The sequence below is a fragment of the Siphateles boraxobius genome, unplaced genomic scaffold (assembly GCF_051911475.1).
Source record: "Siphateles boraxobius isolate OS27281-9 unplaced genomic scaffold, OSU_SipBor_1 25, whole genome shotgun sequence".
In the NCBI taxonomy this organism is placed as follows: Eukaryota; Metazoa; Chordata; class Actinopteri; order Cypriniformes; family Leuciscidae; genus Siphateles; species Siphateles boraxobius.
The window spans coordinates 30155767-30177765 of record NW_027508866.1 but is presented as its reverse complement, the minus strand read 5'-3'; the positions used below and the strand labels follow the sequence as shown (position 1 = coordinate 30177765).

General features: G+C 44.4%; 1 pseudogene; it reads right to left on the bottom strand.

Annotated features, from left to right (window-relative positions):
• Nucleotides 1-9864: 9864 nt before the first annotated feature.
• LOC143750703 (uncharacterized) lies at nt 9865-20411 on the bottom strand (annotated as a pseudogene).
• Nucleotides 20412-21999: the final 1588 nt, after the last annotated feature.

Sequence of the window (21999 nt, the reverse complement as noted above, 5' to 3'; positions counted from 1 at the left end):
GCGTGGAAGGGGAGAGGCCCGCAGAGAAACGATCTTGAAGAAACTCCTGAACTGAAGCCACCGGGTAGTTAACTCGGTCTAAATTATGTTCTCTACACCAAGTGACGAAAACATTCCACTTGAGGCCATTTAATCTCCTGATAGACGGAGCCCTAGAGCTAAGTATGGTTTCAACCACCCCGGCTGATAGACCAGCGTTTAGGTACTGAAGCCCCTCAGAGGCCAGGCCCACAGTTTCCACAGCTCTGGGTGAGGGTGGAATATTGTGCCCTCCACCTGAGACAATAGATCCCTCCTCAGAGGAATCTGCCATGGCTGAGCTATCAGGAGCGAAATTATGTCTGAAAACCATACTCGGGTCGGCCACATTTGGGCAACCAGAAGTAGACTGATGCCCTCCTGACGGACCTTCTCCAGGACTGCCGGAAGCAGAGCGATCGGGGGAAATGTGTACAGGCGAAGCCTCGGCCAGGCCTGTGCCATGGCATCCAACCCCAGTGGGGCTGGATGTGAGAGGGAGACCCAAAGTGGGCAGTGGGACGTCTCTCGAGACGCGAATAGATTCACTTCCATGGGCCCAAACCTCTCCTATATCAACTTCACCACATCTGGATGAAGTCTCCATTCCCCGGGCCTCAGCCCCTGCCTCGACAGGATGTCTGCTCCCTGATTCTGAACCCCCGGAATATACATAGCTCTGATAGACAGTATTTTCCCTTGGGACCAGAGAATAACCTGATGCACCAGTCTGCACAGAGGGCGCGATCTGAGTCCCCCTTGTCGGTTCAGATAAGCTACCACTGATGTATTGTCCGATTGTACTAGGACATGGTAACCCTTGATGTCTGGAAGGAAGCTCCTCAGAGCCCTGAACACAGCCAACATCTCTAGACAATTTATGTGCCAAAAATGATGATGGTCCTGCCACAGACCCCTGGCAAAGCGGCGGTCCATGACCGCGCCCCAGCCAGTGAGGGAGGCGTCTGTCGAAACGGTTTTCCGTCGACATGACGCTCCTAACACTGGCCCTTGGGACAGGAACCAAGGTTTCTTCCATATTATTAGAGAACGAAGGCATCTGCGCGTTACTCTGATCAGACGAAATGGATTCCACTTGGGGGAGAACCCCTTGGCTTTCAGACACCACTGAAGGGGCCTCATGTGTAGAAGGCCCAAAGGTATAATGTTGGATGCCGTTGCCATGAGGCCCAGCAGTCTTTTGAATAGCTTTACAGTAGTGGCCAGTCCTAGCTTTAACTTGGACACCATCGCCAGAATGGACTCGATACGCGCCGGAGACATGCGTGACTGCATCGTAGTCAAGTTCCACACAACGCCTAGAAACGTTGTGGACTGGGACGGTTCTAACACACTCTTCTTTGTGTTGAGTCTCAACCCCAATTTTTGAATGTGGCCAAGTACAACATCTCGATGCCGAACTGCCATTTCTCGAGACTGGGCCAGAATGAGCCAGTCGTCGATATAATTCAGTATGCGGATGCCCTGAAGTCTTAGTGGAGCAAGTGCTGCATCCATACATCTGGTGAATGTGCAGAGAGAGAGTGCTAGGCGGAACGGAAGAACCCGATATTGGTAAGCTTCGCCCCCGAAAGCGAACCTCAGGAACCTCCTGTGACATGGAAGGATGGATACGTGAAAATAGGCATCTTTTAGATCTATCGTGACAAACCAGTCCTCGGATCTGATTTGACTCACGATGATAGGAATAGTGAGCATTTTGAACCTGAGCTTCCTCAGAGACAGGTTCAAAACCCTGAGATCTAGAATTGGCCTCAACCCCCCATCCTTCTTTGGAACTATAAAGTACCGGCTGTAAAATCCGGACTCCCTGTCTGAATGAGGAACACGTTCTATGGCTTCCTTTAGCAGCAGAGATTGCACTTCTTGTTCCATCACCTGAGCCTGCTCTGGAACCACTGTAGTCTGCACCACCCCAGAAAATGTGGGGGGGCGGTGCCCGAACTGCAGTCTGTACCCTGACTTTATTATATGCAGGACCCATGGAGATATGTTGGGAAGATGATACCATGCCTCTTCAAAATCTACTAAGGGAACCAGCCTCTCGAGACTGGCCTCTGGTGTTTTCCGAGCACCCTTCTCGATCCCCTGAAGCGGAAGACCGGCAGGCTGTAGTCGATACGGTTTTCGTGACCATAACTGATGCTCGTTTTTTATTTTTCGAGAAAAACGACTCTCAGTGCGTTCGCTGGAATATGATGCGGCCCGAAGCGTCACCGACGGCGGGTAACTCACATCGTTTCCTTGAGGGCTCCCTCTACAACGGAGGGGACAGCCCTCAGAGGTCCCACAACTCTGGCTAGGACCTCTTTCCTGAAGCCCTCCTAGCCTGAAGGACATCCCTTAAATCGCCCTTCTGGCTGGGGGGCTTCTGCTGGGAGCGTTTCCTCTGTTGCCAAGCTCCCGGAGGAGGGGCTCTAGAGGAAACGCTCTCCCTTTGCTCTGCCCGGTTTGAGGAGCTGATTGATGGCTGGGGCTGATGTTCTTGCCCCACCCTACTCGATTTGGACTTCGATTTTCGGGGGAGGAACTGCTGGAACGCCGCAGATTGCTTCTTCGCCTCCTGAAACCTGTCGACGACCGATGTAACGGCGTCACCGAACAGGCCAGAAGGCGAAAAAGGGTGCATCCAGCAAAACAGATTTATCTTTTTCCTTTAAACCTGATAAATTGAGCCACAGATGCCTCTCCGTGGCCACCATAGCTGCCATAGAGCGGCCAATAGCACGGACCGTCTCTTTATTGGCCCGGAGAGACAAATCTGTGGCTTTGCGCAACTCTGCAATATCTTCAGGAGTTGGCCCCTCCCCCTCGTCCAAATCTTTCAGGAGGTCGGCCTGGTATGCCTGCAAGATAGCCATAGAGTGCAGACATGAACCAGCCCGACCTGCCGCCATGTAAGCCCTGCCTATTAAAGCAGATGTATCTCTGCAGGGCTTACTAGGCAGCGCCGGGGTTTTAAGGGAAGATGCCGACTCAGGAGATAGATAACCGGCTAGAGCTTCTTCGACTTTAGGCATCTTCCCATAACCCATATCCCGTGCCCCCACAACATTGCTATAATCGACAACAGATGGATGGGAGACACTGGACGAATGCGGTTTATCCCACGATCTCGAGATCTCTTTGTGGAGATCGGGGAAAAACTGCAAACCCTGGCGCTGAGGCTGTGACCTGTGCCGAAGGAAACGCTCGTCTAACTTGCTTACGACTTGCGTTCCCTGCTCATCTTGTGGCCAGCTGATGTTAAGTCTGGCCACGGCACGAGTCACAACCTCCACCAGCTCCTCATAAGCCTGGCCATGAAATGGCGCGCTCGACTCACGGTCATCCTCGATGCTGATCACCTCTGCCTCCTCGGAAGCAGAGAGCTCAAGCACCGGGACCTGGTCGTGGGGAGAAGAAGCCGCAGCGCGGGCTTCTGCACCACTCACAGGGGCTTCGGGATCTTCAGATGAAGAATGAGAAAGTGCCGCAGCAGTCTCATTCTCATCTGCAAGATCCCGCTGCGAACCCCACGATCTGAGTCGCTACGCCACCTCAACAGACGCGGGACCAGAACCGCGGGGAACGCGAGCCTGACCAAGCTCTTCAAAGCACGCCAGCCGGGAGTGCAGCACCCTCATGGGAAGTGCTTCACAGTGTACGCAGGCAGCTCCCTCGAGAGCTGCCTGGGCGTGCTGCGCTCGCAAACAGTTCACACACAAAACATACGTGTCCCCATCCGTAATAAAACGAGGACAGGGGTGCACACACATTCAGAACTGCTGGCTGTCCATAATATATATATATTGAGGGATAGACAAACAACACCAAATAAGACAGACAGTCGTAACATAGAGCGCTTGCTGAAGAGCGAAAAGCTAGTGTGTGTGTGTGCCGGCGTCGCTTTTATGCATCCGGTTATGCCGTCACATGTTACGTCATGACGCAACACGGTGTGGTGTTGAGCTCTCGAGCTATTGTGTTGTTTTTGTTCGTTTGTTCTGCGTTTAGTCATTAGTCATTCTTTTCCTATCAGTTTCACCAAAGACGAACTACTGGACATTAGGAAACACACACCAGAAACCTTTTCTACAGTTTTTGATTATTCGGACGTTTTGCTGGACATTCTCGTCGGAGGGGCAGCGTTGTTGTTCAAACGCGCGTTCAGACGCAAACGCGGGAAGCGAGCCGGCGCGCTGGTTAAACTCCGCGAGCGCGGCCTGCGCACTGCACTCCCCAGCATTCATCTCGCGAATCTCCGATCCCTTCCTAACAAAACGGATGAACTTCTTCTCCTCACCCACACTAACAAGGATTTTTTAAACTCTGCTGCTTTGTGCTTCACTGAAACCTGGCTGAGTGAAGTCATACCGGACAACGCAATACATCTGCCGGGCTTCCAGCTGTTCCGAGCGGATCGCATCGCGGAGCTAACGGGGAAAACGAGAGGTGGTGGATTGTGTTTCTACATTAACGAAAGTTGGTGTTCAGATGTAACAACACTGAAGAAGATGTGCTCTCCTAATTTAGAGGCACATTTCATAAACTGTAAACCCTTCTACTCGCCTCGGGAATTTTCCTCTTTCATTCTCGTGAATGTTTACATCCCTCCAGACGCGTGCGCGAGCGCGGCGCTACAACAGCTGGCTGAACAAATATCTGAAACGGAACAAAGGTACCCAGACTCTCTTTTAATCATTCTTGGGGATTTTAACAAAGCAAATCTTTCCCGTGAACTACCAAAATACAGACAGCACGTTACATGTCCCACCAGAGACAGTAATATACTGGACCACTGTTACACCACAATAAGAAATGCATATCACTCCGTCCCACGGGCAGCTTTGGGGCTCTCTGATCACTGTTTGGTTCATCTCATACCGACCTACAGGCAGAAACTGAAATCAGCTAAACCTGGAATAAGGACTGTGAAAAGATGGACTAATGAAGCAGAGCAGAATCTACAGGCCTGCTTTGATTGCACTGATTGGACTGTTTTTGAAGCTGCTACCAATGATCTGGATGAGCTCACAGATACTGTAACATCATATATAAGTTTCTGTGTGGATACATGCATTCCTACCAGGACATTCTTATCATTCACTAATGATAAACCATGGTTTACTGGGAAACTCAAACACCTTCGTCATGCCAAAGAGGATGCCTACAGAAGTGGGGATAAAATCTTGTATAACCAGGCCAGAAACAGATTGACAAAGGAGATCAGAGTTGCTAAAAGGAACTACTCTGATAAACTGAAAAACCAGTTTTCATCCAACGACCCATCATCAGTCTGGAATGGCCTGAGGAACATTACCAACTACAAGTCACCATCCCCTCGATCTGTGGACAATCAACACCTGGCTGACGATTTAAATTCATTTTACTGCCGGTTTGAAAAGCCCTCATTCACACCACACACCCGGTCTGATCTGCACTTCACACATTCAGCATCACCTCCTGTTCTCCAATTATCACTCCCCCCTCCTGCCATCCAACCTGAGCTTAAGGTCTGTGTGGAGGACGTGAGCCGAGTCTTCAAAAAACAGAAGACTAGGAAAGCCTCAGGCCCAGACGGCATCTCATCTGCTTGTTTAAAAGCCTGCGCTGACCAACTGGCCCCGGTCTTCACGCAGATCTTCAACAGATCATTGGAGCAGTGTGAAGTTCCCTGCTGCTTCAAACGCTCCACTATCATTCCTGTCCCCAAAAAACCCAAAATCACTGGACTTAATGACTACAGACCTGTCGCTCTCACGTCTGTGGTCATGAAGTCGTTTGAAAGACTGGTGCTGGCCCACCTGAAGGACATCACTGGACCCCTGCTGGATCCCTTTCAGTTTGCTTACAGAGCAAACAGGTCTGTGGATGATGCAGTCAACATGGGACTGCATTATATCCTGCAACATCTCGACAGACCAGGGACTTATGCAAGGATCCTCTTTGTGGACTTCAGTTCGGCCTTCAATACCATCATGCCTGGTCTTCTCACAGCCAAACTGACCCAGCTCTCCATACCATCCTCGATCTGTCAGTGGATCACCAGCTTCCTGACGGACCGGCAGCAGCGAGTGAGACTGGGGAAACACACATCCAAGACACTCACAATCAGCACTGGTGCTCCCCAAGGGTGCGTTCTCTCCCCACTGCTCTTCTCCCTGTACACTAATGACTGCACTTCTAAAGACCCCACTGTCAAGCTCCTGAAATTTGCAGACGACACCACTGTCATCGGTCTCATCCGAAACGGTGACGAGTCTGCTTACAGACTGGAGGTTGAACAGCTGGCTGCCTGGTGCAGTTATAACAACCTTGAGCTGAACACGCTCAAAACAGTGGAGATGATCGTGGACTTCAGGAGGAACAGCCCAGCACTCCTCCCACTCACCATCATGAACAGCACTGTGGAAGCAGTGGAGTCATTCAGGTTCCTGGGCACTATCATCTCTCAGGACCTGAAGTGGAACAATCACATTGACTCCACTGTGAAAAAGGCCCAGCAGAGACTGTACTTCCTTCGCCAGCTGAGGAAGTTCAACCTGCCACAGGATCTGCTGATTCAGTTCTACTCAGCCGTCATTGAGTCTGTCTTGTGCGCTTCCATCACTGTCTGGTTTGGTTCAGCTACCAAATCAGACATCAGGAGACTACAACGGACAGTCCGGACTGCGGAGAGGATTATTGGTGCCCTCCTGCCAAACCTCCAGGACCTGTACTCTTCCAGAGTGAGGAAGAGAGCAGGTAAAATCATCACAGACTCCACTCACCCTGGACACCACCTGTTTGAACTGTTACCGTCAAGACGGAGACTCAGATCACTGGCCACAAGAACATCTCGGCACAGGAACAGTTTCTTCCCACAGGCCATTTCCCTCCTGAACAGTTAACACTCCTCCCAAGGCATATGCCTGTAAGTGCAATGCTCCCACTGTTTAGTGCAATATCCCACAACTCAGGTGATACTTATATGTAGATTTATTTATTTATAATATTCAAAACACTGTAAATAGGTTCATAATCTGTAAATCTGAAAATGTCTATTCTGACTAAACCCAACTGTGATAGTTTTTATTCTCATATATTTATATTTTTATTTTTTATTCTTATAATTTGTAGTATTATGTTTCATGTTGTATTTGTATATGTCCACTGGAAGCCTCAGTACCAAAACAAATTCCTTGTGTGTGCAAGCACACTTGGCAATAAAGCTCTTTCTGATTCTGATTCTGATTCTGATTCTGATTCAACACCAATCAGGATTGGAATAGTTTCATTCATACTTCAGAGACGCACGCTAAGGGAGCTTCCCCAAAGAGTCGATTCTCGACGCAGTTTTGAGTTCCCTCGAAAGGGAACGCGAAAGAGGTATCAATTCGGTGTTCCAGCACTATCTGAAAGGCGCCCCTCTCTCTCTCTCTCTCTCTCGGTGTACGCGTGCTTCGAGTGTGTCCCGATTTTCGCCTCTTCTTCAGCGTTTAAAATTGTTTGAATTGTTTGAATGGCAAGACAAAACACGTCTAAATTATATACTTTCAATCTATGATGGTTAAATTTAGCAGTTAATCCGCGAATCACGCGTGCCGAAATGTGGGGCCTGGTCCGGATAACGGATCAACTGCGATGCACACTGACATGCACACTGTCATGTTTAATGACACTGGATAGACCAAGCCTAAAGATATACAGTATATAAATAAAACGGCTTTTGTGACGTAGTTTTTGCAACGGAACTTTCAAAACTTAAACAACTGAACATCCTAAACAATGCTGCGATTATATAATGCGCTCATGTATGTGCGTAGACATATGATGGCATTTTTATCAGCTGAGAACTTGTGAAGAGCTTATAAAATGTGTAAAGAAGTTACATTGAAGTGGAGATTTGAGATTTAGGATATTTTAATCAAACTATCCCTTCCTATGCTTTTAAATTACATGAATTTATTTATGAACAGCTAAAACTCACTAGTCACTTTTTACTCACTAGTCACACACAATTTTTTTAAAGTGAACTTTGTTAAGTCAATCAGCGAAGTGTTGTAGTAAATGGCATTGATATATGTGACCCTGGGTCACAAAATCAGTCTTAAGGTCCTTTCACACTGGATGCGTAACGAAAAAGCGAAACGGAAAAGCGAACAGTTCGCATGCGAATAGTTTGCATCAAAACCATTCACTTCAGCCGCGACGTGAATTTGCGACGTTCAGAGCTTTAACATTCCAAAACTTTCACGCCGACAGCTGAAAAAACATGGACACTTCATCATCATCATCATCATCATCCTGTGAAGACGAGCTTTTCATTTTCTTTAAAAGACAGAAAAGAATATTTTGTGTGCACCCAATCTTAAAGAACAGAGAGTCTGAAGGGGAGTATGCTAATCTTGTAAAGGAGCTAAAACTTTGCCACAAAGAAACGGCCAAAGTAAGGATTATGCATTAAACATTTGAATTGTTTATTAATAAACTAGTGTTTTCTGTCAGTTTTCGGTAGGCTACGAGACGCGCTCCAGTTCACGCGTCAGCGCCGCGTGTCCTAATTATTGTCTACTATATTTGCGCACTGCAAAAAATCGACATGCAAAAATAAGAAAATAAAACCTAAATTAAGAAAAATAAAACTAAAATCAAGCAAAATTATCTGCCAATGGGGTGAGAAAATTCTACTTGATAAGACATCTTGAAACAAGACAAAGAAACTTGTGATAAAAGAAGTTCTTAAAATCTTAAAACAAGAAAAAACGAAGTAAATTTAGATATTTTAACTTGATTCAAACTGTACAAATATCTTGAAACCAATGCAAAAATAGTAAAATCTAGTATTTTTTTCTTGTTTTATTTGTGATTATTTTAAAATACTCTTGGTAAAAATATCTTGATATAAGAATATATATACACATTTTAAGAGTGTCAGGCTTATTTTGAGGGAAAAGTTTGCTTTAAAATATCTTGATATAAGAATATATATACACATTCTAAGAGTGTCAGGCTTATTTTAAGGGAAAGGTTTACTTTAAAATATCTTGATATAAGAATATATATACACATTTTAAGAGTGTCAGGCTTATTTTGAGGGAAAGGTTTACTTTAAAATATCTTGATTTAAGAATATATATACACATTCTAAGAGTGTCAGGCTTATTTTGAGGGAAAGGTTTGCTTTAAAATATCTTGATTGAAGAATAGATATACACATTCTAAGAGTGTCAGGCTTATTTTGAGGGAAAGGTTTACTTTAAAATATCTTGATTTAAGAATATATATACACATTCTAAGAGTGTAGGCTTATTTTGAGGGAAAGGTTTGCTTTAAAATATCTTGATTGAAGAATAGATATACACATTCTAAGAGTGTCAGGCTTATTTTGAGGGAAAGGTTTGCTTTAAAATATCTTGATATAAGAATATATATATACACATTCTAAGAGTGTCAGGCTTATTTTGAGGGAAAGGTTTGGTTTTAAATGAGTATTTAAAGTCTTAAAATAAGACTAACTAATATGGATGTCCCCTCTCAATCTAGACTATTTCTAAAAATAAGTTCTGAAACGGAGATACAATTAATAAATATGGTACAACAAACATGCTCTTAATATTGCTTTATTAACTCCAACTGCAAAAGGAAATCATTGTTCAAAAATTACAGCAATGCATCATATCACAGCAAATGATAAGCCTATTAAAACAAAGTTTGGTAGCTTGGTCAAAGGTTACACAGATACATCACTGAGAAAGTGAATATATATATATATATATATATATATATATATATATATATATATATATATATATATATATATATATATATATATATATAAAAATAAAGAGACCAAGAAGAAAAACTGAATTTTTATTTTGTTTTAGAATTTAAGCAACTGCTGTCTATAAAAACCCAATGAAAACAACTGCTGTCAACAATTAGTGATCAAAAGACCAAATTACTTTTTCACTACTCCCCAATGAACTTTTTCCACTCCGAAGTGGCATTTTTGTAGGAAGAAGTTGCATCACGCCCATGTATTGCATCTGAAATTACTTCTGTCTGAAGCACAGACAGTAAAGTTGCAACACATTTTGGGCACACAAGATGAAGTGCATAATAGTATGCCATTAGGTAGAGCACACCTTCGTGGAGGTCTTCTTGTGGAAAGGTTGTCACAGGTGTTGTCCCAATTGCCAACATGCAGTTGTCCTCTGACACAATCAGGAAAGGACTGAAGAGTGGTCTCCCCTTGAGGAAGGAATCTGGGTTTTCTGTTGAATACAAATACAAACACATCTTGATATAAATGACCACTTCTCTATTTCTCTTGGTCTTGTAGAAATATAAACAAGGTTGTATGTCTTACCTCAAGGATGTGCAGTATTGCTTCACTTGCATGTCCCATCTTTTTTAGTGGGGCTACAGGTGATGGGAACATCTCTGGAAGAGCCTTCATCAAGGCTATGGAGCGTTTCACTATTGAGGAGAACAAATAGTCTTTTATGATTTACTGAAATTAGTGAGTTGAGCATGCATTAAAGGGATAGTTCACCCAAAAAAAATCATTCTTCAAAGTATCTTATTTTGTGTTCATCAGAAGAAAGAAACTAATACAGGTTTGGAACAATTTGAGGGAGAGTAAATGATGTAGAATTTTAATTTTTGGGTGAACTATGCCTTTAAGAATTTCCTTTAACCTCCTGATCTTGATATAGTCTTATAACAATTGTGCATTAAAAAGGATACAAACTTGATCAAAAGTAGTCGAAAGGACTATTCAACTTTAACTTATTTAGTTTCAAATACACTACCGTTTAAATGTTTTAGAAATGTGAGATTTTTTTAAATGTTTTCTTTTATAAGTATCTTCGTTTCACCAAGCCTGCATTTATTTGTTCCAAACTACAGCAAAAAAATTATATTGTGAAATATTATACTATGTGAATAGAATGTGTAAATTATTCCTGTGATCAAAGCTGAATTTATCATCATTACTCAAGTTTTCAGTGTCACTTGATTCTTCAGAAATCACTCTAATATGATGATTTGTTGCATATTAGAAACAAAATTAGATTTTTTATGAATTCTTGTATTAATTGAAAGTTTATAAGAACAGCATTTATTTGAATTAGAAAGCTTTTTAACATTATAAATGTCTTTACGGTCACTTTTGATCAATTTGCCGTATTTTCCGGATTATAAATCACACTTTTTTTCATAGTTTGGCTGGTCCTGCGACTTATAGTCCAGTGCGACTTATATGTTTTTTTCCTCCTCATGACACATTTTTTGACTGATGCGACTTATACTCCGGAGCGACTTATAGTCCGGAAAATACGGTAATGCATCATTGCTAAATAACAGTAATAATGTCTTAAATTCCCTAACACCAATTTTTTTTGTTTTACTGACCCCAAACTTTTGATCGGTGTACTAGTATATAATGTTACAAAAGCTTTCCATTTCAGATAAATGCTTTTCTTTTGAACTTTCTATTCATCACATTCCTTAAAAAATGGTACAGAACTGTGTGCAACATAATAATAATAATCATAAATGTTTGTTGATCATCAAATCATCATAGTGATTTCTAATGGATCATGTGATACTGGAGTAATGATGATAAATTCAGCTTTGATCACAGGAATAAATTACACTTTACTATATATTCACTTATAAAACGGCTGTAGTTTGGATTAAATAAATGTAGGCTTGGTGAGCAGAAAGAGACATATTTTAAAATGTTAACGTTCTAAAACATTTGAATGGTAGACACTGACAAGCAAGTTAAACAACTATTGTTCGATTTTTCACATTTTAATTCAAATGGTAAAGGCAGGTAGTTTACCTCCATCTAGAGTCATTGGTGGCTTCAAAACCTTTTTGTAAACCCCATAGAATTGAGCTTTGCTACAGAAGCTCTCCCAACGGGCCTTTAGTTTTGGGATGAATCTGGGATTTCCTTTGTCAAGAATCCGGCCTAGTTCATCCATTACCTGGAATAATCCCACATACACATTTGTAAAAACAATTGAAGTCACTAGGAATTATCATATATATTACTTACATGATGTAGTTCTCTGAAACAGGGGTACGCTTGCAGTATCTTTGAAGGTCTGTCCTGATCCTTGAAACAGTCTGAGTTGATGAAGGCTCTCCGAGCATCAAACTCAAGGTCAAGTAGTTGAGCAACTGCCTCCTTATTAGGCTTTGGTCTTTTATAGATCTCTTGGAGAGTATGGTAATGTCTGGCCTGGCTTTGTTGACTATCAGTGTCAGAATGGTCTTCATCTCTTCTTTGGTCAGTCTGACTGAATGGTAAATCTTGTTCAGCTGTTCCTTCTTATAAAAAAAAAAAGAAAAGAAACCAGTATAAACCCAGCAAGCAATTTTGCATTTAAAAGACGTCTAATAGCCGTCCAAACACAACCCAGACGTCTAGGCTAAAACAAGGCAAAATTTGGGCTGTCAGTGAAAATTTAATAGACATCTACCCTAACCATAGCCCAAGTATAGAATAGTCATCTAGAACATGTCAAAGAAATGAAACCAAACACCTTAAGCACTGTTGACTTTGTTTACATAATGGAATATCATACATCTCACAAGTTATTTTGGCTAAAATGACATGTAACCAAATTCAATGTTGTTTTGTCTAGAAGTGTTTTACTCACAGCCGGACTATATCGGGTCTATAGTTAACCGAGACGATGAAAGGATGGCAATTGTTTGCTGGGAACCTTTTGGTCCACACATTTTTTTAAAGTATATTATGAATATGTGGTACACTTACCAGCAAGTGGGTTGGTGCTCACTGATGGTGGTGTGCTGCTCTCTCCTGTGTCCAACATTACAGATGAAGCACTGCTGCTTTCTGCTGTATCTAATGTGCAAGAGCTTGAATCACCATCGTAGTCAAAATCCAAGCACCTTTTCTTTTTTCTTTGTGGTGTTGGACCCTGTTTCTTTTTTGGGGTTCTTATGTTTTGGAGTCTCTTCATTAATTGCTTGAAGATGGAATCCTGTTTGACGATGTTAAAGGTTAAAGGTACACCCAGACAAATATAAAATGGTTTATTTCTCAATGCTTTTATTATCAGTTATTAAGGATCTCCTAAATTTACACACAATATATGATGAATAAAGTGCAAATGTAATTTTTGAAACCAAGTCCTTAACACTTACCGAAATATGTTTGCAGTTCACAGAGTCATCTCGAAGCATGGGAAAGTTCTCAACCAGTCGCTTTGCCATTGCAAGCACATCATTTTTTGATGGGTACATGAAGTCATTGCTTGATGCTCTCATGATAGACACCATGTTGGTCACTGTGTTCCTCACTAGTCGACAACGAAGTTCCTTTGAAAGTCTGCAACCTCTTTCTTGCCCAACTCGCTGCAGATCAAAATACTCTTTTCTAACATGTTCTAGCTCACTGTCTGTGTAAACAACATATTCAGGGTTGGGCAACTGCAAGGTTCTTGGAGGATGACCACTTGGCTCTTCAAAGATACTGTGCCTTGTTGTCACTGGGATTTCAGACGGAGTTTGAGCAGAAGTTAGACTAATGTCATCCTGCTCCTTGTTTTGATTGAGGCATCCTGCCTCCTGTCCCTGCTGAATTCAGATGAAAGCTATTACAATTTATATAAACAAACCTGTTAATAGAACACCCATGAATAACAATAATAAAATAAACTCTTCTTGATCATAGCACTGCATTACAGGCCACACGGCCCTTCAGCCGTGACTTATTCACAAAACAGCACTACCTCTCGTACCTTATTGCATACTTAAGATATTTAGTGTGATTGTTTGTGAATGACCTAAACATTGCTGTATGTAACCTTTATTTTTTCTGCCACTAATATTTAATTAAAATTAATACTGTTGTTTGGAAAAATGGAGTAAAGGTCTACCTCTTTTTCTGTATGAAACGTCTCCCATATGGTTTTCCGTCGTAAAAAAGTTTTCTGGTCCCGGGAACAGATCACGAATGTCATCACGTGACAAAGTTGGCAATACTGCTGCGCTGATGTTTGCAGCTAGGATGATTTAAAAACATATTTAACAATAATGCCATGGATCAATTTTGTCCATATGCAGAGTAATGTAAAAAAAAGTTTTAGTTATTTTAGATTAACAATTGTTTTAAGACAGTTATTTATCATGCATAAATATGTATCATTTATCAACCAAAATGTGTCATTTTGGTTGGAAACAGGCCTATCACTTTACATTGAATTATTTTTTGCATTCATTATAATAGTCCAGTGATTTTTTTTTCTATGCACAAGGAGTCATATGATATGATGATATGAAATCTGATTTTACCATTATCAAGTCAGTGTGTGATTTCATGAAGCCAAAAAAACGACAGACTTATGCTGCCTAAACGTGCTATCCCACTGAGCTGCTTAAACTGCCATCACCTGCAGACATAAAATACAGATACTTTGACTATTTATGTCAGAAGTTCTTAATGAGAATTAACAGGTGTGTTAACAAATATGAACATCTAAACCTCTGTAAATTCTCATTAAGAACTTCTGACATAAATAGTGAAAGACAGGGTCTGGTTTATCTCACGATCCAAACATGTGGGAATTACAGATGCTAAGTTAACTAAAAGGTGTGAGTGAAGTTTCTTATATTTGAATGATTTTTGGACAAACACACAAAAAATTGTTTTGCAATTACAAATGGAAATTAAATTGAAATAAATGTGAGTTTTAATCTAATGCATCCTGAGAGTGTTTATTTGGTCCAGTAACAGTATAAATTATATCTAAATGAGACCATAAATGATGTTGAAAATATGTCCACAATGGCCACATTTGAAATAGTTCCCCTTCAGGGACTACCGCTGCGTGAAATCGCAGTGGGAACGCCCTCAGCGTGACGCGTCTGAAGCATGAATGAAATCAGTCAATGGAGAGAATGAGCGTACGGCGAGTGACGTCATCGACCAGGAAGCTATAAATATCCCCTGAGTACACAATACGCCAGCTTTTAGTTACTTCAGCAGCTCTGTGTGTGTCTGAATCTGTCGATTGTGTTTGTCTGTTTTGTCAGGAGTTTTCACTATATATATTTTATATAAAAAAACCAATATGAGCGAGCAGTATAAGAAGTGTGTTCCCCCCTGTACTCGGTACATCACGGGTGGGGATTCACACCAGCTAAGTGTGGCTTGTTTGGGAGTGCAGCAATGCCCAGTCGGCTCTCGAGGGAGTCGATTGTCAGCATTGCGAGCGTTTTCCCTTGAGAACTCTGCGCTCGCGGCGATCGCTCTTCGAGGAGAGTGATTTGCTGCGAGCTCCCCGAGGCTCAGGTCCCGCTTCTGTTGAGGCAGAGCGGCGGCGCTTGTCTTGTGGCTCGCAGATGGATCTCGCTGGCGACGTTGAGACGGGCTCCGCCCTATCTCAGCTATCTCCGACGAGATCTAGTGCCTCTCACCCGGCTCTGGAAGCACGCGCTGCGGCGGTTACTTCTGCCTGGGTGGAGGCACATGATGATGTTGAATTGAGATTTTCCAGTTCTGAGGAGCTGGATGTCGAAAGTTTTGCATCAGAGAAAACTAGTTTATCACATTATACTGCAAATGAAGAAGGTTTGATGGATGTATTATCTCGGGCTGTTGAAAAGCTAAAAAAAAAAAAAAAAACAGTATCGAGTGGCCAGCTGATAGACAGGTTTCTAGAATTAAAAGCAATCTAGATGATAGATTTCTGTCTGCACGACCTCAACCTTCTAGCCGGTGCTTACCGTTCTTCCCAGATCTTCATGCTGAGGTTTCAAAGACCTGGGTTAGACCGGTTTCAAGCAGAATTTACACAAATCAGTCCAATGCTTATGGTAACATTGTTGGTGCTAAATCTGCTGGTTATGTGACGATACTGTAGGCGGAGGAGACGCTCGCGAGCTATCTCTCTCCTGCTTCATCGTCTTCACTTAAAGCACCGGCTCTTCCACCAAAAAATAAATAAATAAATAAATATATATACCTCTGTGCTGGTGGGGAAGGCTTACTCGGTGGCTGGGCAGGCGGCTGCATGTTTGCATACGATGACTTTTATGCAGGCTTTTCAGGCCGACCTGCTCAAAGGAAATCTGAGGGGGGTCCCCGCCGAGAGAGACTTGCGTTCACCTCCCTTAAGGGTGCCCTGTCTCTCCCGGCGCCCTCAGGGGCCCGTCCTACTAACCCTGCCGAAACAGGGCGTAGAAGGGTCTGGCGAGTGCTTTCCCGAGGGACGCTCGCCGCCTCTAAGGAGGGTTCTAGTGTGTTCAGACCAGTCGTTCCCTGCCGGTGCGCCGTTACAGGGCACTGTGTCTGTCACGCAGAATGTTCAACCAGAGCAAAGTCTTTCGTCGAGTTCGTCTTCCAAAAGAGCACAGCAGAAGCGGAGTGTCACGTTTCGTGCCCCCCTGCAGAGAAACTGGAGGGACGAGGCGGGGCGCTCTCCGGCGCGGCCTTCTCGGGGCAGGACTGATCTGAGGACAGTCATTGTCGCCAGAAAGGCCGCGTCGAAAAAGTCCTGACGGGCTGAACGTCAGGACTCTGAGGGTGGTCCCCATCGGGAAAAACTTGAGTTCACCGCACAAAAACACGGTGCCCTGTCTTTCTCGATGCACTCAGGGGTCTGTTCTACTAACCCTGCCTATACAGGGCGTAGAGAGACTCGGCGAGCGATTTCCCGAGGGACGCTCGCCCCCTCCAAGGAGGGTTGTGGAGTGCTCAGACCAGCTGTTTCCTGCCAGTATGTTACAGGGCGCTGTGTCTGTCACTCGGGATGTTCATCCGGAGGCCAGCCTCGAGAGGCTTGTTCCCTTAGTAGAGTTCCTGGCGGAATGGGTCCCCCACCCAGCAGGGAGTTAGGATACTACTTCATCGAAAAAAAAAAAAAATCCTGACGTGCTGAACGTCAGGACTCTGAGGGTGGTCCCTATCGTGAAAGACCTGAGTTCACTGCACAAGAACACGGTGCCCTGTCTTTTCCGATGCCCTCAGGGGTCTGCTCTACTAACCCTGCCTTCACAGGGCGTAGAGAGACTCGGCGAGCGATTTCCCGAGGGACGCTCGCCCCCTCCGAGGAGGGTTGTGGAGTGCACAGACCAGCTGTTCCCTGCCAGTACGTTACAGGGCGCTGTGTCTGTCACTGGGGATGTTCAAATCAGATCCGAGGACTGGTTTGTCATGATAGATCTAAAGGACGTTTACTTCCATGTATCTATCCTCCCTCAACACAGGAAGTTCCTGAGGTTCGCTTTCGGGGGCGAAGCGTACCAATATCGGGTTCTTCCGTTCGGCCTAGCACTGTTACCACGAACATTCACGAAGTGTACGGATGCTGCTATAGCCCCGCTGAGGTTACAGGGCATCCGCTTTCTGTACTATATAGACGATTGCTTGATTCTAGCTCAATCGGAACAACAGGCGGTTCGGCACCGAGATGTCGTTCTTGCTCATATCAAGTGACTGGGGCTGAGGCTCAACGCCAAAAAGAGTGTTCTTTCTCCATTACAGAGAACCACTTTTCTAGGTGTAGTGTGGGATTCAACGACGATGCAGGCTCGATTGTCACCTGCTCGTATTACTTTGATTCTCGCTGCAGTAGATCAGGTCAAGCTAGGCCAGTCATCCACTGTAAAACAGTTCCAGAGACTGTTAGGTCTCATGGCAGCTGCGTCCAATGTGATACCTCTTGGCCTCTTGCACATGAGACTGTTACAGTGGTGGCTCAGGACCAAGGGATTCTCCCCGAGGGGAAATCCGCTTCGCATGATCGTGAGTTTGCGACGGTGTCATCACGCCCTGATCATGTGGAAAGATCCTTGGTTTCTGTCCCAAGGCCCTGTGTTAGGAGCTCCTTGTCGTCGCGTTATGCTAATGACAGATGCCTCTCTCACGGGTTGGGGGGCGATCATGGATGGTCGCCCGGCTCAGGGTCTGTGGGAGGACCATCATCGTCTGTGGCACTTAAACTGCCTAGAGATGTTGGCGGTGTTTCAGGCTCTGAAACACTTCCTCCCAGACCTAAGGGGCCACCATGTTCTTGTCCAGACAGACAACACATCGGTGGTTTCTTATATCAACCATCAGGGCGGTTTGCGTTCTCGCCCGCTTTACAAACTGGCACGTCAGATCCTTCTATGGTCCCAGGGGGAAATTCTTTCTCTGAGAGCTTTTATCTCCCGGGGTATTTAAATCAGGGGGCAGACATCCTGTCAAGACAGGGGCCGAGGCCCGGGGAATGGAGTCTTCACCCCGAGGTGGTGGAACTCCTATGGAAACATTTCGGTCTTGCCGAGGTAGACCTATTTGCTTCTCGAGAAACATCACACTGCCCGCTGTGGTTCTCTCTCAGCCATCCAGCCCCGCTGGGGTTGGATGCGATGGTACATCCGTGGCCGAGGTCACGCTTGTACGCTTTTCCCCCGATCGCTCTGCTCCCAGGAGTTCTGGAGAGGGTTCGCCGGGACGGGCTCAGTCTCCTGCTAATAGCCCCGTTCTGGTCGGCCCGGGTATGGTTTGCGGACCTAGTGTCTCTCCTCAACGGCTCTCCCCTAGAGATACCGATCAGGAGAGATCTGCTCTCTCAGGCGAGTGGGTCGATCCTTCACCCCCGTCTAGAGCTATGGAGGCTGTGGGCTTGGCCTCTGAGGGGGCCCAGCTCATAGATTCTGGTCTCTCGGCTGAGGTCGTTGAGACCATCCTCCGATCCAGAGCTCCCTCCACGAGGAAGTTATATGCCGCGAGGTGGAAACTTTTCACCTCTTGGTGTGGAGAGCGCCAGCAGGACCCAGTTAACTGCCCGGTTGGTACAGTCCTGGATTTCCTGCAGGACCGTCTCTCCACAGGGTTATTTATCCCACTCCACACTGAAGGTGTATGTGGCGGCCTTAGCTGCTTACCACACCCCTTCAAGTGGAGGTTCCCTCGGGAAACACCCACTTATGTCTCGCTTCCTTCGTGTCACCTTGAGGCTGAGGCCTGCAGTTCGCACGAGGGTACCAGCTTGGGATCGGGCCATCATCTTAGAAGGTCTCTCCCTTGCTCCTTTCGAGCCCATCGAGGAAGTTTCGGAAAAGTTTCTTACTCTAAAGACTATCCTTCTTCTCGCTATCTCATCTCTAAAAAGAATTGGAGATATCCAAGCACTTTCGGTGGCTCCCTCGTTTCTGGAATTTGCTCCTGGTTGGTTAAGGCCTTTCTCTTTCCGAGACCAGGTTATGTTCCTAAGGTTCCAACTGTTTCAGTTAGACCTATAGTTCTGCAGGTTTTCTGTCCTCCGCCTTTTCTGACGTCAGACCAAGGAAAATGAATTTGCTGTGCCCAGTTTGGGTTTTGATGCTTACGTCCACAGAGCTGCCCTGTGGAGGAGATCAGAACAACTGTTCGTCTGTTTGGGTCACCTAAGAAAGGGTGTCCTGCATCTAGAAAAAGGATGAGCAAGTGGGTGGTCGAGGCCATCCCACTTGCTTATGGTTCGGCCCATCAGCCTTCACCTTTGGCTGTAAGGGCTCATTCCACCCGGAGTATGGCTGCTTCTACAGCTCTTCTTTCAGGAGCTTCTCTTCAGGACGTTTGTGATGCGGCAGGCTGGTCCTCACCGCACACTTTCGTTAGATTGTATTCCCTCGATCTTAGCTCCACTCCCGGGGCTCAGGTTCTCTCATCGGTTTGTGTCTCCTAATGACACACGACGGGGATTTGGTCGTATGGGGATGTGGGTATTGCGTTCCCACTGCGATTTCACGCAGCGGTAGTCCCTGAAGGGGAACGTCCCGGGTTACGTATGTAACCCTAGTTCCCCGAAGGGACGGACGCTGCGTGTCCTGCCATACTCTCGGCATCCCCTTGGGTCGCTGCTTCAGTAACTTTTAAGCTGGCGTATTGTGTACTCAGGGGATATTTATAGCTTCCTGGTCGATGACGTCACTCGCCGTACGCTCATTCTCTCCATTGACTGATTTCATTCATGCTTCAGACGCGTCACGCTGAGGGCGTTCCCACTGCGATTTCACGCAGCGTCCGTCCCTTCGGGGAACTAGGGTTACATATGTAACCCGGGACGTTTTTAACCTTGTATGGTGGGTCCATGAACGTCTATATCGGACATATAAAAAATATGTCATTAAAAAATTGCACTTATGTGAAAAGACGTCTTTTGGAAATAAATTTGCATATAGTGCGTTACTATTAATAGCAAAATGACAGTTTGAAAGTGTAAACATATTTGTGACTGGCACACTATAAAGCATTTTTAGTGAAGAATCTATAACATGCCTAAGACTTCTTACATGTGCACTGAACTAAGCGAATATAGCAGATTCTGAAGCAAAATTAAAACGTAAAACATACCGTGTAAAGTGGACCGTGTCACTGAATCAAGCTGCTCCATAAATGCCACCTGAATGGAAATTAGAAAGTTCAAACGACTATTTGCTAGCTTTAACGTTAAGTTACTTGGTTATGACATCAAATATGAAAGAGAAGCAAATAAATGTATTTAACCAGTAATTTTCTATTAACTAAGACTACAATGTCATATTTCGAACTCACTTTTTGTACACGCTAATTATCAGAACGTATATCTTTCTTTCTTACATTCATACAAAACTAAATGATTTGATTAATAAATAAATAATAATAAGAAAATTTGTTCTTACTTGCCTTCAAGCGCTCAAAATTGTGAAAAACCGCGAAACTGGTACAAGTGGTAACGGTCGTTGGGTCCAGTGACGTAAATTTAAGGGCGGTTCCATTACGCTCCATCCGTAGGGTTTAAAAGCGTAGACATATAAAACCTGTGAAATTATAATATTTTTAACATTTCAAAATATTACATATTTAAATTTTTTGTTTTTTCTTCTTAATATACCTTCCCTGAGTACAACATTTTAAAACTCTAAAGGAATAATACTTTATGATTTCACCTATTTATATCCACTGGAATATTCCGCTGCCTTGATTGGATTAAAAGTTTGAAACACTTAAAGGCCATGGTGCAGGTTAAACACCACTGTCGATTAATGGGTAGATAAAGCAGTCAAGATATGTATATAAAGTTAGAAATGTCTCCAAAATGGTGTTAAAGTCTAGTTATTGTAGTTTTTAGTTAGTAACGGTTATTTTTACGCAACTCGGCGATGACGTCACACGAGGTAGACGCGGTGGAATGTAGCCTCAGCCGTTCTCAGCTAAGTTACTTGAACTAATTCTAGCAGACTGGCACTGACTACTATGGCGTCTAACTGGGATGAGGAAGAGGTGGCAAGACCCAGAGTTAACATTTATGATGGCCCACAGCCATACATTTAGACGTTTAGACGTGAGAGGGCGAATGAGGAAATACCGAGAGCCGATGGCCGTCAAAGACAAATAAATGCATGGTCAGAGGAGAATGAATGGAGAGTTGGTGTAGTGTCCTCTTGAGTTGCTACCATTTCAGAAACGAAGCAATGACCGCTGGAGCTAGTAGTCTATGAACAGCACTGCATACAATAACAACTTTTTTTTTTTACTGTCAGTGAATAGCATCGAGTGAAAGTCAACGTTTTCTTTTTATCCAGTTGACGGTGATTATGTCGTTGGCTCAGAAAAGTAACGTTACCCTAAACTTAGTCAGAAGATCTATAAATATAATGCAAGCTTGACAGTCCCACCTGTGAGTGTTTATTTTTAAACTTTTACCTCTTTCTCCGGTGAAAATGTTGTTTCACCGTAGCCGACGCCGAGTAGGCTGGTCATGTCTTCAGTGTGATTATTGTTGATAGTGCCAACTCGTTTTCCTCGCGATTGATTGTCATTGACACAGTCAGGCTTACCGGGAGAGGGAGTGAGTAGTAATCGTCTGTGTCGCTGTGTTTGGCAGGTGTGTGTGTGGGCGGTGTCGTCCCATGGAAACTGTGGTGGAGAGCTTGGGTTGTAGGGTGGTGAGCGCGTGTTGGTCGCTGGTCGAGGATCTTACCCCGCGGCCAGCAGATGTA